Source organism: Indicator indicator, chromosome 1, assembly GCF_027791375.1.
Source record: "Indicator indicator isolate 239-I01 chromosome 1, UM_Iind_1.1, whole genome shotgun sequence".
NCBI lineage: Eukaryota > Metazoa > Chordata > Aves > Piciformes > Indicatoridae > Indicator > Indicator indicator.
Window position 1 is genome coordinate 122,611,921 of NC_072010.1, and position 16,092 is coordinate 122,628,012.

Sequence of the window (16,092 nt, forward strand, 5' to 3'; positions counted from 1 at the left end):
ATAGGCTGATTCCTGTGTCCACCTGACTGGGTTGGGCACTCAGGACACCAGAGGTGTAACTTATGTGGCAGTAACAGGAGGCACCCAGCCTACACTGCCACAGCCTCTATTGACACTGTACCTCTCTGCCTCTATGCATCCCTGGTGTCTTCTCTCTGGATATTATAGCAAAATTCATAACCACAGGTTGCTTACTCTTTATTTCTTCTTCAAGAATTTGGCTTTAGCTAACATGCCACAAAGTTATGTGAAGCTCATCCTTACCTGTTAGAGCAGCCACCATAACCATGCATGTGTTTTTCCCAGGGTGAGGCTCAGCACTGACATTTCAGGTGTGCTGACCCCTGTGGTGTCCCCAAATGTGGGAAACTTGACTGCATAATTTGTGGTAGTGGGAGACTGCATTCTCCCATTCCGCTCTGTTTTAGGAAGATAACAGAAAGAGAGTGAGCTACAACCCAAGAAAGACAAGTGATCCACAATGCAATTGCTCATCACTTGCTGACTGATGCTCAGCCAGTCCTCGTCTCTCCTGGTCAGCTCACTCCGGTTTATATACTTGGCATGATATCATATGATACGGAATTTTCCTTTGGCTAGTTTGGGTCAGCTGTCCTGGCTGCGTCTCCTCCTAGGCTCTTGTGCACCTTGTCACTGGCAGGGCAGAATGGGATATTTTTGTATAAATCCCTTTTCCTTTTCCTTTTCAGAAGCTGGCAGGTAGATAGTGAGGCAGGGACTGCAGGAACAAAATCACAGAATCATAGAATGGCCCAGGTTGGACGCGACCTTAGAGATCATCTACTCCAACCTTTCCTCCATGGGCAGGGATGCCTCTCAACTAGACTCAGCTGCTCAAGGCCTCATCCAACCTTGCCTTGAACCTGGAAAAATTAGTTCAATGCCTGTCCCTCCTGAAAACTCTATGCAATGATTTGAAACTTAAATATGTTTTTCATCTTTAGGTGCCTGGTCTGTGTGTCTAGATCTGCTTTGTAAAATGTTGAACGGTTTCAGTTGCTAGAAAAGTCCATGGGCACTAACCTTTTAATATGTAAGTTATTGTGTAATGTTAAAATATAATTTTGACATTCTGAAGCATTTCACATTGGACATCCAATGTATTTTACTTTAGTCTCTGTTTTAGCTCCCTATCTCCTAAATATAAGATAATGCCTCAAATTTCATATATATTTTACAATGATGAATGAATTGTCTGCAAAGTGCTCAAATTCTGGGTAAACACCCAGGAGGAAATTGTTATTTTTTTTTTCCAGAGCAGGGCTTGAACAATGTTTTTTAAATAAGGCCTAGAGCAACATATTGAACAATGAGGCTAAAAAAATATTGAACATCTGCTAATTAAGTCCTTTCGATGCACTGAGTTAGGTAGGAGTACTCTTGAGAGAGCTGAGTGTGTGAACCTGTAATTAAAGACTACAATTGCTATGAAAAAGGTGGGTAAATTAAGGTCATACTGATAACTTTGATTCTGTCCATTTCTAAATTTTGGTAGTTTAACTTCACAAAATAATGTTGTCTAAGATTTGAAATATCATATGAAAGTAAAGGAATCAAAATCAAACCAATGCCTGGCCTTGACACCTACTTGGTTTACTAACAGATTTGGGACCTTAAGGCCCACCCCATGCTTCCTTTCTCCTTGGATTAATTAAGTAAATGACAGCAGCAGCAGAACATTTTCTTGCTGGACCAACAAGAAAAAGGGAAGAGATACTGTAGTGGGTTGAAATTATCCTCCAACTATTTTGAGAGAATCACCCCCAAAATAAAATTGCCAGACTAGCTCAGTGGGATGGAAGCAAATGAAGCTGCATTTACAAGCAAAACTAAACTACAATCTAGAAATATGAAATGCAATGAATATGTACAAAATATATAATATTTAGATGTATTTACAATTTATAAACAACACAAGAACCCCCCTGGACAAAACCAGGGGGTTGCCAATAGCTCCTTCCTCTTCCCTCCCCCTGGACAAAGGAAAGAGGAGAAAAGCAGAGAGGAGCTTGTTAGTACTTAGCCACAATAAAGAAACACAGTCAAGGTCAGCAAGTCAGCAGAAGCAACCAGTTAGTATCTGCTAGAGTGAAGCAGTCAAGAAAAGAGAAAATAGTTTATACAACTAACTTGATGTTAGTTATCAGACCAATGGGATCATTTAGACCTTATTTTTCTTTTGTATCCAATGGTATCTTATTTACATTCTACCACTTTCTACTCATGATCTGTAGAAAATTTCCTAGGCATCAGCCTAAAACTGCCACAGATATATATTTTCTCACACAGTAGATACAAATGTTAGGAAGCCTAGATTTTATTTCAGATTCTAAGGAAGAAAGTTAGCAGAACGTTGTGCATCACCCCAAACCCCTCTTTTAGCCACCTCCTGTCTCAAATCTGTCTTCTCTCTTTTCATTCCACTCTGTTCTCTTGCCAAACCTGTCTTTGTTCTCTATTCATCTTCTGTCTCCCTTACAGAAGCTGCCAGACCTAATGTATATCTCAGTGAAAAACTTCTCAGTTCACATACTTTAAATCAAATTATGATCAAAGTGATTTATTAACGACAGGTCAGGAGCTATACATTCAAATTAAAGGCACCAATGGAATTCTAGATGCTCACAAGATGTTAATATACATCTGCACACTTCTAAACATCCTTCCAGAGCCAGTGTCCAGAACCTATAACCATATACACATGCACACACACATGGACACAACCCTTTCCTCAGCAAAAGCTGATCACTAGCACAAACATCCCTCCTGAGGATGTGGGTTTCCCTACTTACAGGTGCCTCCTGTTAGAGACAGTGCTACTCTAAGTTTATGTATACTCATGCCACTTCCTACAGGTTGCTAATCCACACACCAGTAATACAGTCTTTATTGACATAGAATCATAGAATTGTTAGGGTTGGAAGGGACCTCAAGGATCATGTAGTTCCAACCCCCCTGACCTGGGCAGGGACACCTCACACTAGAGCAGGTTGCTTATTTCCACATCCAGCCTGGCCTTAAAAACCTCCAGGGATGAGGCTTCTACCACCTCCCTGGGCAACCTGTTCCAGTGTCTCACCACCCTCATGGTGAAGAACTTCTTCCTGACATCCAATCTGAATCTACCCATTTCTATTTTTGTTCCATTATTCCAGATCACCTGTGCAGACCCAGTCATCACATCCCATAGGGACAATCCTCCACTTGGATGCATGATTCTCAAAGCATCTGATAGGGAGGCTGCTCTGTGGGGCTTTGACAACAGTTGTGATATCAGTGGGGAGACTCCCAGCAGTGTCAGAGGAGATTTGCTGCTGTTTACACTCCAAGATGTCTGTACTGCTACAAAATTTCATGCTGCTTCTTCCAAAGTCTCTTTTGTAATTCTGTGGTTACTATTTCATCTGACAGGTGATTATTTTCCTCTTTAAAAAGGATCAGTTTGGGACCAAATGTGCTCTTAGGCAGTTTGGAGTGTTTATTTACACACACTCAGGTTTCTGTCTTAACAGCTGGTGTTGTTCAGGCTATGTCAGCAAGGGTGGCCTCTGTGAATAGCTTCTTACCACAACTTTCTATTTCCTCCTGGAAACCTTCTCCCAGGCTCCTGGTTGGTTCTTCCTCTACATCTGTGCCTAGTCTCATTTTTTTTTTTTAAACATGTCCCTCTGTGCACTTCCCCATCACTTTTCCCGACCATGTTCTCATTGTTTATCTAGGCAGATTTTGTGCCAGAAGTTATGGTGAAAGCTGCTTTTAGGAGTCAGGGAAAGAATCCAGCCTGGTGGAAAAACAGTATTTCCACCCCCATGATGCTGAAAAAAGCACAACAGAGTTAACAGCAGCATTTTTGGAGCTATTTAACAAAATCAAATAGAATCCAGACGAAGCTTTGGGACTAGACTCCTGATGGCACAACACTAATATAATGTTGCCCCAAACTCAATTTAGCTGGCTGCAGCTGTATCATCTGTGTGCATAAGAATCTCTGTGAAGGCACAGAAGTCTTGAAGGGCTGTTTGTTTTTCTGTACTGCTCCAGCAGAAAGGAAAATAACATTAGGCACCTTCCACTGTGTCCACAGAGAAAAGATGTACAGCCAGGCTGACCATAAGCTTTCTGTCCTGTTTCCAGACCACTCTTTTATGGTCATCCATGACAAATACAGCAGCTTGATAGCTGATTTCATATTGTTTCTTCCAAGGAGACTCCTCTGTGTAGAACTGCTGGAGGTTGTAAGGCACTCAAAGCAGTTTTTTCAAAGTCTGTGAATATGACTCTCAGCAAGATAATTATAGAGTTTAGCAGTATCTTAGGGGGCTAGTACCACTCTTGTTTGAAATGAAGTAATCCTAAATCATTAATTTAAGCAGAGAAACTTGTGTTAAAATTGTAGTTTGCAGAAAAAACTCTCTCTTTTTTTTTTTTTCCCTACTGGTTTGGTTTGTTTTCAGGCACTCTAGAAGAACACATAATTCTATCTTCAAGAGAGACTGAAGACAGGGCGCAGGACTGCCATTTGTATAAAGACCTGTGGCCATCTGGTCAGCTCTTGAAGGTTTAGTTTCTGGCCATCTCACTATCATCTTGCAAACTGCCCTTCAAATTACAGTATCACAGTACATTAGAGGTTGGAAGGGGCCTCCAGAGATCATCAAGCCCAACCCCCCCTGCCAAAAGCAGAATCACCTATGGTAATCTGCACAGGAACATATCCAGGTGGGTTTTGAAAGTCTCCAGAGAAGGATACTCCACAATCTCTCTGGGCAGCCTGTTCCAGGGCTCTGTCACCCTCACTGTAAAGAAGTTTCTCCTCATGTAGAGGTGAAACCTTCTATGTTCAAGCATGAACCTGTTGTTCCTTGTCTTATTAGTGCACACCACTGAAAAGAGATTGTCCCCCTCCACTTGCCACCCACCCCACAGATATTTATAGACATTGATCAGATCCCCTCTCAGTCTTCTTTTCTCAAGACTAAACAGCACCAGGTCTCTCAGTCTCCCTTCATAGGGGAGATGCTCAAATTAGCATCTAATATTTCTCTCTTCCTTTTTATTGCTTTTTGAATTTGTTTTGGTTTGTTTATTTTTTGTGATTAAGATGTGAAACAGGAAACAGTCTTTATTGAATAAATAAAGATTAATTTCACATTACATTCTGTTGGTAACAGAAAGTTCTAATTAATTGCACTAAATACCAGAACATCAAGATGCTGATTAAGCAGAGGGAAGAGAAAAACAAAACAAAACAAAACAAACCATCCTTTTTTTCCAACTGATCTGCCACAGTGTAGCCACCAAGATATTTTTCTTAAGCCAACTCACCCCAACAGTGAAGCCTTACCTCATAGCACATCCATATTTGTAATTCCTGTAATTCCAAGTAATTTCTGTACAAGTGAGATTTATTGACATGTGTTTCAAATATGTGGAAAATGTCTACCTAAGGTCTCACACTCCTTGGAGAAAAAACATAGAATCATAGAATTGTATAATGGTCCAGATTGGAAGGGACCTCCAAAGGTCATCGAGTCCGACCTCCCCCGTGGTCAGCAGGGACATCCCCAACTAGATCAGGTTGCCCAGGGCCTCCTCCAGACTTACCTTGAATATCTCCAAGGGAAGGGGCCTCAACCCCCTCCCATTGTGTTAAGAATAACGATTGAAGTCGTTGAACTTCACTATTGTCAAGTTTTACAGGTTTGTTTTTTTCCTTTTTAATATGGTTGGTATGTTGAAAAAGATGCAAAGGTTGACTAACGTACTGTTACAGGTTGAAACTAATGTCCTAATTGTAAATGAGTTTTTTCCAGAGAATTCAAGTCCTGTGGGATGGACTTTTAAAAGGGGCTACACAGAATATGAAGAGAGACTGAGATCCCTGGGGCTATTGAGTCTTGAGAGGACTGAGAGGGAATCTTATCAATGTGTATTAATACCTGAGCGGTGGGTGTCAAGTGGAGGGGGCCAAGCTCTTTTTGGTGGTGAGTAGTAATAAGACAAGGAACAACAGGTTCAAACCTGAACATAGAAGATTTCACCTCAACATGAGGAGAAACTTCTTTACATTGAGGGTGACAGAGCACTGAAACAGGCTGCCCAGAAAGGTTGTGGAGTCTCCTTCTCTAGAGACTTTCAAAACCCACCTGGATGCATTCCTGTGCAGATTACCATAGGTGATTCTGCTTTTGGCAAGGGGGTTGGACTTGATGCTCTCTGGAGGTCCCTTCCAGCCTCTGATATACTGTGAGACTGTGAGACTGTAAAAGATAAATTTATTCCATTTCATAGGTTCTGCAAATTTCTATATAGTTTGGGAACACAGCATGGTTCACTTTCTTGCTTTGCTTCTTCATCTCAGCTTCTGACTTTGTTTGCTTGCCTGCCTTGCTGTTTTTTGTTTAGGCTACCAGTAAGAAACAGTGGCAGGAATGAGAGAGAGAGGTAATAACTTGTTAGCTAATAACAGCCCTTTGGACCTTTGTGCAGGGGAGTCCAGGTCTGTACAGGGTGGGGGGGGGTTTATCTGGGCTACTGTCTAGTTTTTGCATGTAAATATATTTTTGTACAGGTTTATTAACTTTTATGCTTTTATATGTAATTTGATTTTTGTAAATAATCATTTCATTGTAATTCCAAATTCTGTGAAGTGTGGGATTTTACTCCTTGGGGTAAATTTCCAAACTCTACGTGGTGTAAACCCATCACACAGATGACAAGTTGCTGGCAGCAAAAGGGCAAACCCAAAGACTGTATATATGGAACAAGTAAGTAGATGACATTTTACAAGCTGCATCTTTACCTAAGTCTCACTGCATACCTGGATCTTGAAACTACTTCCATGCAAGTATACTGAACAACTTTAAGAATATGCATTTTGTGATGTCTCAGTTCTTGCTGAACTCTTACAAAGCATTGTAAATAGCTAGGAATTGAAACCTCAGGAACATAAAATGGTGAATGAGACAGACTTTCATTAGCTCCTGGAAAAGTGGATGTTTTTTTTCCCTCTGTAGACCATAGATAATAAGTTTGCAGACAACAAAGGAGCAGCTGATGAAGAAGTGGCTGAGCTGTGGGTAATAGAGCCGAGTGGTTTGAAAGGTGTTGTTGTGCACTGCCTGACCTACATAGGAACTACTTGCAGCTTGGAGAGTGGGGAGAGGATTATACTGAGCATTTGAGAGTTTCTAAAACAAATCAGAACTGGTACTTTTTGTTATCACAAGCAATGTGTAAGAAAATCTGACAGAGGAATATTGCCTTTCTACAGAAAACAGTGACAGTAGGCAAAGAATTCCTTCAAACTCTTTTCTGTTCCTTAAGGTGTTGATTCCAATAAGCTAGAAAAACTTTTAATAGCTGTTAGTCTTTGTGGCTGTGCTTGATGTTTGGTAATGCTGTTTTAAGGGAAGCTAAACTAAAAGGTAGAAAGTGTACAGGAGCAAGCAGGACTTTTATCTGCTTTACAGATTTGAAAAGTCATGATGAAATATCCTGGAAAAAAAAAAGTTTTAGATAAAAAGGGAAAATTACTGTTAGGTTAGCTGCACCACCAATTAAATAAAAAGTCAAATTAAGTCAAATGATGGAATTTACTGAGGGTACTCAAGCTGTTAACTGGTGGAAATAGTCTGCAGAAGACATCTGAGTGAGATTGTGCAATCCCTTATGTTTTCACCACACAAGAAGTGTTTAAGCTGAGCTGCTATCACAAGTCATCTGAATCTTGTGTTTTCCATGCATGAATGTTCAGCAACACCTGGCTGTTACAATAAAGTCAGCACAGAGCTGAGCTGCAAAAGCAGTTTTCAGGCATGTCAGTTGATGCAAAGGATAAACTTCCCAGGTCATTCTTTGTATCAGGATTTCAGACTCCCCCAGTGTACTACAGACATGTAGTAGGGTCAATTCAGTGATTCCTCCCTGCATTTGCTTTACCAAAGTCTAATTTCATAGATGTTTTGGTTTTAATTGAGGACTAGTTAGTGATTCTAGTTCAGTGACCCAGTGACATGAGTGATGGAGACCTAATATGAAAGAAATGTCAGGAAATCACATCCCTATTGGCAGCAAAGACTCCCTGAGGCTAGGTATCAACCCAAGTCTTTATTCCAGTTCTTTGCAGAAGCAGGCACAAAGATTCAGAAAGCCTGTTAGGAGTTATGCTGAATGTTGTATCACCTTGAAAGTAAAAATATAGTTGAATCAACATCTTTTCACAGTCACATGCTAGGAAACTTACATACTTATGAACCTACATATGAGTATGCTTACACACTGACTGAGGAGAAACATATTCCCTAATATGGTGTTCTAACAGGTAACCTGGTAGGTGCAATGCTAATCAAACAGCAATTTCAGGAGATTAAATGTACAAATCTAGGATGTGAGACTGGAATATTCTATTGAATTTATCCTTTCTTTCCTTTTTTTTTTTTTTTTCCCAGATCAGTCTATTTCTTTAATTTCAAGTTATACAAAATCTCTGAAAAAGAACAGAGATTGAACAAGTGTCTCAGTCACTGTCACTGAACTAGAATGACTTGCTTCCTTGGTAAGCTCTTTAAAAGACTCCCCAGTTCTGGAAAGGAAGGGAACCTGAAATAATTGTTTCTTCTGAACAGAAAGAACTGTGCCTCCTGTGCTTTGGGCTGACCTTCATGCTGTCAGGATGTATTAGGTGTACTGTGAAGCTTACCAGGCAAGACCTCAGGGGACTTTGGTAGAGGGATGCCTAAGCTGTGAATTCCTGACAGCCTTAGGCACTGAGTCATGCAGCTCAGCCAGCTTGGTGGCCTATCTCCGTATGCACAGTAGCAAAACTTTAGGCATCTACTTAAGCTTTGTGTTGAAACCTTGTGGTGCCTGTGCATGCTGAGGCACTCCAGCAGCAAAGCAGGTTTGGGTTTTTTTTGTTGTTGTTGTTGGAGGGTTTTGTTGTTTTTATTTTTTTTAATGAATCCCCTCAGATTTAAGTACATGAATGCAACCTAAAATGAAATTGAAGTGCCACAATTCCTTTGTGAGCCTCTGCGTAAGTTCTCTGAAATGAAACTCGCCTCTTTCATTAGCGGTGTCTGTCAGCATGAAAAAGATTTAAAGGTCATTGGTTTGCAAAGTGATATGAGCAGAATCTCAAGGCTGGTAGAGTAAGCCTTGCTGAGGAAGCTGAAAGGAAAGGGATGAAACATCCTAATTCTCTCTGCAGGCTGCCTGCATTCCTTCAGTGCTCTTCTCTTCTGGTCTGTGCAACTATCATCTGATTAATTTTAGGATTAGAGAATTCCACCATGTGGTCGCAACCATGCAGCAAAAATCTATGAATGCAAGAAAGTTTGTATGTGGGAGATACATTTCCCCCAACCCTCCTTGGGGTATTTATGTACGTTGTGTTATTTTGAGTACTTGTTTGATGAAAGACACTGCACTTTATTCTCAAAAGTAGTTTTATACTTTATTCTAAAGCTTTTAAGAAGGAACATGCATTCACAATTCACCAAAAAGATAGAGAGGGATCTGGGGTGGTTTATTGTCTGTGGTTTATACAACTAGAAATCAATAGTAACAGGATCACAGGATGTTAGGGGTTAGAAGGGACCTCTGAAGACCATCAAGTCCAACCTCCTTGCCAGAGCAGGACCCTAGGATCTAACACAGGTCACACAGGAACACATCCAGATGGGTCTTGAAAGTCTCCAGAGAAGGAGACTCCACAACCTCTCTGGGCACCCTGTTCCATTGCTCTGTGACCCTCACAGTGAAGTAACCTTACTGTAGATAACAAAGAAATGTTTTAAAGTCACAAATGTTTAATACATATCCCATTGAATTTTAGTGTTAGTGTCATGTCTTCTGCAGTCTAGTTAATCTTCACTCATTGGAGATATCATAAAACAATGAGAAAGAAGTACATTAGCACTGCTTTGTGGAAAGACCATGTTTAACTAACTTCACTTCAGATATCATACTACAATATGATTTTATCAATTATTTGGATGAGGGGTTTGTGTGTGCCCTCACATTTGCAGATGACACCAGATTAGATGGGAGTGTTCATCTGCTTGGAGGTAGGAAGGATCTGCAGCAGAATCTGATGCTCCCTCATTTTACTTTAATTCTGAAGCTTTGATCTGTGTGGAGCAGCTGCCAGATGAGAGTGATTGGGCAAGGGATGCAAACTAGAACACTAGAATTTTCACTTCAAGTGTGAGGGTGCTGGAGGCCAGTGTGGTTGTGGTGTCTACTTCTCTATAGACTTTTAAGACCTGTCTGGATGTGTTCCTGTGTGTCCTTCCCCAGGTGATCCTGCTTTGGAAAAGGGGGTGGACTCGATGATCATCAGAGGTCCCTTCCAACCCATAGCATTCTGTGATTCTGTGATTCTGAGGTTCTGTAATTGTGATTCTGTGATTCTGACAGGCTGGATCAATAGGCTGAGGTCAATTGAATGAGGCTGAGCAAGTCCAGGTTCTGGGTCCTGCACTTGGGTAGTAATGACCCTATGCAATGCTACAGGCTTGGGGGAAGAGATGCTGGAAGGCTGCTGTCATGGGTTGAGTTGAATCTGCTGATGTGTATATTCAATGCCTTGCTGCTGCAATGACAGGGTGAAAATTAAAGTGCTGAGTGGAGCAAAATATCAGGGGGCTTGTAGTTCAGATTGCAACATGAGAGGCTTCCTCTTCCACTTGCTGCTTCCAGTTTCCAGTTTCAGGGTGTTGGTCTTTTCCACTGGGCTAGCTGCTGCATGCCTGGGGGCTGCTGAATGCTTGGGTGGGGGGAACTGTTTTATTGCTTACTTCTGTTTTTGCTAATGCAACTGTATAGCATATGACCATTTCTCTCTAGTGTCAGAATGAGATGAAATGGCCTCAAATTGTGCCAGGGAAGGTTTAGATTGGATGTTAGAAAAGTGTCTTTACAAAAAGAGTGGTCAAGCATTGGAGCAGGCTGCCCAGAAGGGTGGTGGAGTCACTGTCCTTGGAGGTATTATAAAACCATGTAGACATGACACTTCAGGACTTGGTTTCACAGCCACGGTAGTGTTAGGTTGACAGTTGGACTTGATGATCTTAGAAGTCTTTTCCAACTTCAACAATTCTATGATAGTAGCTGTCTCTGAACACACCAAGGGCATAGAGAAAACCAAAAGTCTGTAGAAAGAAAGAATAGCAATAGGAATATGGAAAACAGCTGAAGAAAAGTATGGTGAGGAAAGTACTTTGCCCTCTTCATCTTTCAAACATAGACTGATGAGATTAAATCCTTCAGCTGTTGTTATAGTACAAATATTTTATGATTTACCTTAAGAGATCACACTTCATAACAATACTATCCACCAACAGAATTATACAAGTAGGCCACTAAAGGACTTTTTCTCAGCTGTTAATGTCAAGATAAAGAGCAGATGTGAGTGTGAATCATGTTGCCTGTTGTACTGAGAACTCAATTACTGTGTGGTTTACCATTCCAAAGTATAATTCCATATAAGGATATTTTAAGTGTCATCTATATTGTGTTAAGAAAGTCTATTTGTATAACTGTCAACACTACAAGAAATGGCATTTTAGCCCTGAAATTTATGTACTGTTAGGCAGAAGAAAAATAAAGATCAAAAAAAAAAAAAAAGAGGAAAAATAGCAACATCTCTCAAGTTGGACACATTACCCAAAGAGCACTAAAAAGCACTGCATCTGTCTTAATCCTAAAATTATTAGTCTGCTACCTTCATATTAAGATGATTTCATTGTTGGTTTTATTCTCTTCCCCCCTGACTTTCTGTAAGCCCTCTCCACAAGCAGCTTTGTCACTTTAATGGAGGCAGGCAAGAGAACTGCTGAATCCAGTGGGAATTTTATTCTTGTGTTGTTTTCGTGGGGAAGGTGCATCAAAATGGACTTTGTGTAGGAAGAAGATACATTATTTATTATTACTGTGGAAGACATTATGAATGCTCTGCTTGATTTTCCTTCTGATTTAAAACCAGTGGAAGAGGGAAAATTTTGTTGAGCGGTCTCTGCATAATAACTGTTTGTTTATGTCTTAAATTACCCTAATGCCTGTATAATTTACTCTTCATTTGAATGATCCATTTATTCCATGTTCTTCTTTGAAAAGGGACCACCTAATCAGAATTACTGACGTTATGCTCACAATGAAGGCCAAAATCACAATTCTTCTTGTATTAACATGATGAAAAATTCAGAGACATCACTTTGACCTTCATAACTGGGCCACCTCAGTGCCTAAAAATCCTGTGCTTGGCTCTGTTGAGGTGATTCAGAAAGCTGTAATGAAGTAACTGGGCTTCCTACACAGCCAATAAGATACTCTAACAGTCTCCAAAGAGAAATTCACAGTGGCTGGTAAGAAACAGGCACTTCTTAAAGATGACCCCCAAAAAAATACAGAGAAATTAGGAGTCTGCCTACAGCCTGTAGAAGAAGACTGAAAACGTGTGAATATGGAGCTGACTCCAAAAGCTACGTATGTTCACTTTTTTCTTTTTCCTTTCCTTTCCTTTCCTTTCCTTTCCTTTCCTTTCCTTTCCTTTCCTTTCCTTTCCTTTCCTTTCCTTTCCTTTCCTTTCCTTTCCTTTCCTTTCCTTTCCTTTCCTTTCCTTTCCTTTCCTTTCCTTTCCTTTCCTTTCCTTTCCTTTCCTTTCCTTTCCTTTCCCTTTCCTTCCCTTTCCTTTCCTTTCCTTTCCTTTCCTTCCCTTTCCCTTCCCTTCCCTTCCCTTCCCTTCCCTTCCCTTCCCTTCCCTTCCCTTCCCTTCCCTTCCCTTCCCTTCCCTTCCCTTCCCTTCCCTTCCCTTCCCTTCCCTTCCCTTCCTTTCCTTTCCCTTCCCTTCCTTTCCCTTCCCTTCCCTTTCCCAAAAAACTTGTGGCATCTAATGGACTAGAAGCAGGAAAGATGAAGATCTGCAGATTACATAAAGAATCAGGTTACAGATTTGTCAAGGTATCTCTCCTTTCTCCCTGATGAAGTTCCTTCACATGTCTCTGGAGCTATACAGAAAGAGATAAAGCTTGGATTCACAGCTTCAAACAAAAAAAAAAAAAAAAAAAAAAAAAAAAAAAAAAAAAAAAAAAAAAAAAGGTGGGAGTTCAGTATCTGCTCTTACGACTTTTCTACTTTTGGGTGGTTTTTTTTTGGTGTTTATTACCTGGGTTTTTTTTATTATCCTTTTGAGGTGCTCACTAGATCCTGTGCATTATGCTTTGAAAGCCTTTAGAGCTTAGACTCAGAGCCATTAATAGCACTTAGAGCACAGACTCCTGACTCTTACTCTTTGAATGACCTTACTGGGGCCAGATTCTTAATGTTTAGGTGGTCCAATACCTTAACTCATTGAATTGTACCCTTAGGCTTATTCAGGAGCTGTTGAAACTGAGAACAAATGTGATCCCTTGTGCTTAAATCATTGATTAGTTTTTTGTTGCTGTTCTTCTTATTGCTAAAATAACCTTCACCGAGGTTTGAGTTTTTCTAAGAAGCAGCTTAAACACTTCATCACAGTGCACTCCTTTCAATATTCAGAAAGTATAGGGAGTGGCTTCTTCTAAATACTTCTTTGCTACTGAAAGTAATGGTGAGAAGATCAGATCATATATGAAAGGTAAATGCCACCACGCAATAAACCAAAAATGTCTTCACTGCAAAAAGGTCTGGGTCTTTGACGAGTTTCATGAGAAGCTGTCTTCACCAGAAGACAGCAAATGAAAGAAGCTGCAAGCTCCTAAGGCTGAGTCAGGCACAGACCCTGGAATGAATGATGCCTTTGGAGCATCTCCTGGCCATAAAATGAGAGCAGACCTTGTGAACTGGAGGCTAAGGTTGGCATGAAGACCTTAGAAAAGGGGAAAAATGCCCTTGGCAAATAGCTCTATTGAGATTAAATAACACAGAAGGGTCATAGGATGGGTTTGTTGGTTTGTGTTTGCTTTGTTTTTTTTCCTAGTATTAAATTCTGAGATTTCAGACAGAGGAGAAGGCGGAAATTCCATGTGCTGATAATAACGGCTTAGCATAGGAGAGAGAGAGAGCAACACTGGCTCCTTGCAACAGTGAGGGGGAGGGAGAACCTCTTATGTGAACTGCAAGGACATTTAAGCCAAGTCTGCTAGAAACCAAGGCTCTGGGCTCCAGCAGTCCCTAAAATCTACTTAGAATTGTAGAAAATGAAAAGCTAGAAGATACTTCAGGCTGCTTACTTTATCCTTTCTTCTGCCTGCTCATGGCTGCTTCCTGGTTAACTTCCTTTGAGTGACATCCAGTAAAGGATATCAACGTGTGTTCAGCTTTAAACACATACTCTGTATTACTTATGCCCTTGAGTCTCTTGCTGAAGTATGGCTAGTGCCAATTGTTACCAGGTCACCTGGAGGCAAAAAGAATGAAATTATTTAGGCTAATAAAACTGCACAATTGTAATAAGAAACAGAAACCCACACATAAAACTGCATGGTTTGTGCTCAGTCTCCTATATCAATTCCTATCGATTCTTCATGGTTGACCATGAGCCAGCAATGTGCACTTGTGGCCAAGAAGGCCAATGCCATTCTGGGGTGGATTAGAAGGGGTGTGGTTAGTAGGTCCGGAGAGGTTCTCCTCCCCTCTGCTCTGCCCTGGTGAGGCTGCATCTGGAGTATTGTGTCCAGTTCTGGACCACTCAGTTCAAGAAGGACCTCAGGGAACTTCTTGAAAGAGTCCAGTGCAGAGCCACAAAAATGATTTAGGGAGTGGAACATCTTCCTTACAAGGAGAGACTGAGGATGTTGGGGCTCTTTAGTTTGTAGAGAAGAAGACTAAGGGGTGAGCTCATTAATGTTTATAAATATGTAAAGGGTGAGTGCCAAGAGGATGGAGCCAGGCTCTGCTTGGTGATGCCCAATGACAGGACAAGGGGCAATGGGTGGAAATTGAGGCATAGAAGTTCCACAGAAACATGAGGAAGAATTTTTGACTGTGAGGGTGACTGGAACAGGCTGCCCAGGGGGGTTGTGGAGTCTCCCTCTCTGGGGATATTCAAGACCCACCTGGATGCATTTCTGTGTGATCTGATACAGGTGATCCTGTTCTGGCAGAGGGGTTGGACTGGATGATCTTTTGAGATCCCTTCCAGCCCCTAACACTCTGTGATTCCTGATAAAGGGTGGTGAAGCACTGTCTGACAGATGATACATTCAATAGCTGCACTCTCTAATGTGTATTTTGACCATGGGTATCTCAGTGTCATTCCTGCGTTCTTCCTCACTGTTAAGGAGAATGCTGTTAGTGACCACCAGTTCTTGGAGGTTTCTAATAATGAGAATGAACAATGAGCTAAGTTCATGTTGTTCATGATGCTGTGGCAACTGAGACTACCTTTGAGAGCAGGGACTGTTGTTATTTCCTCCTTCATCCATTCCATGACTCATCAGTCTGTGAGCTTTTCTCTTATGTTTGGTTGGGTTTTGGTGGGTTGTTTTAATGTTCTACCAGTTGCTAAGTTCCTTTCAGAGATAAATGTGCAGAAAGGAATGCTATAATGAGATGTTATTTTCAGTGTGTGTGTGCCAGAGACTGAAAGTGTTCCAAGGTTTCTAGATTAGCAGTGTCTGAAACCTGAAAGATTCCTGCACAAAGCAGTTCAGGTAATTTTGTCTAAAAATTCTTCTGTCAAGCTTAATACCTCACACCTGCAGTGGAAGATATCTTTTTGAAAAGACACATCCAATATGACCAATAATATCTTTTCCCACCCCTCCACCACCCCTCTGTGTTCTTTGGTTGTTATTCCAATAGTTACCTGTCTACTCTTGAAAAATACACCTTAAATCCAGCCTGAATTTCTGGCCTTAACTGGCAGTCACTGACTATTACTGTGCTTTTGTTAAAGTAAATATTGGTTTTCTTGTGTAAAGTCTACATATTGATTGTTTCAAAATCACATCTTGTCCTTCTCTTTGAGGAACTTTCATTCTGAAATGTATTTTCTGCAATAGCTTTTGTCTACCTTTTTGGAAACTGCTACATTTTGCAGCATTCTCTTTGAAGCACAGACATCAGAAACACACAGAGCTCACC

At 40.9% G+C, this 16,092-nt stretch overlaps 1 non-coding gene across 1 annotated transcript; it reads left to right on the forward strand.

The window, feature by feature from the left end:
• Positions 1-256: 256 nt before the first annotated feature.
• LOC128974980 (U1 spliceosomal RNA) lies at positions 257-412 on the forward strand. Its single transcript, XR_008489328.1, has one exon. It is a non-coding gene; the product is annotated as a U1 spliceosomal RNA (small nuclear RNA).
• Positions 413-16,092: the final 15,680 nt, after the last annotated feature.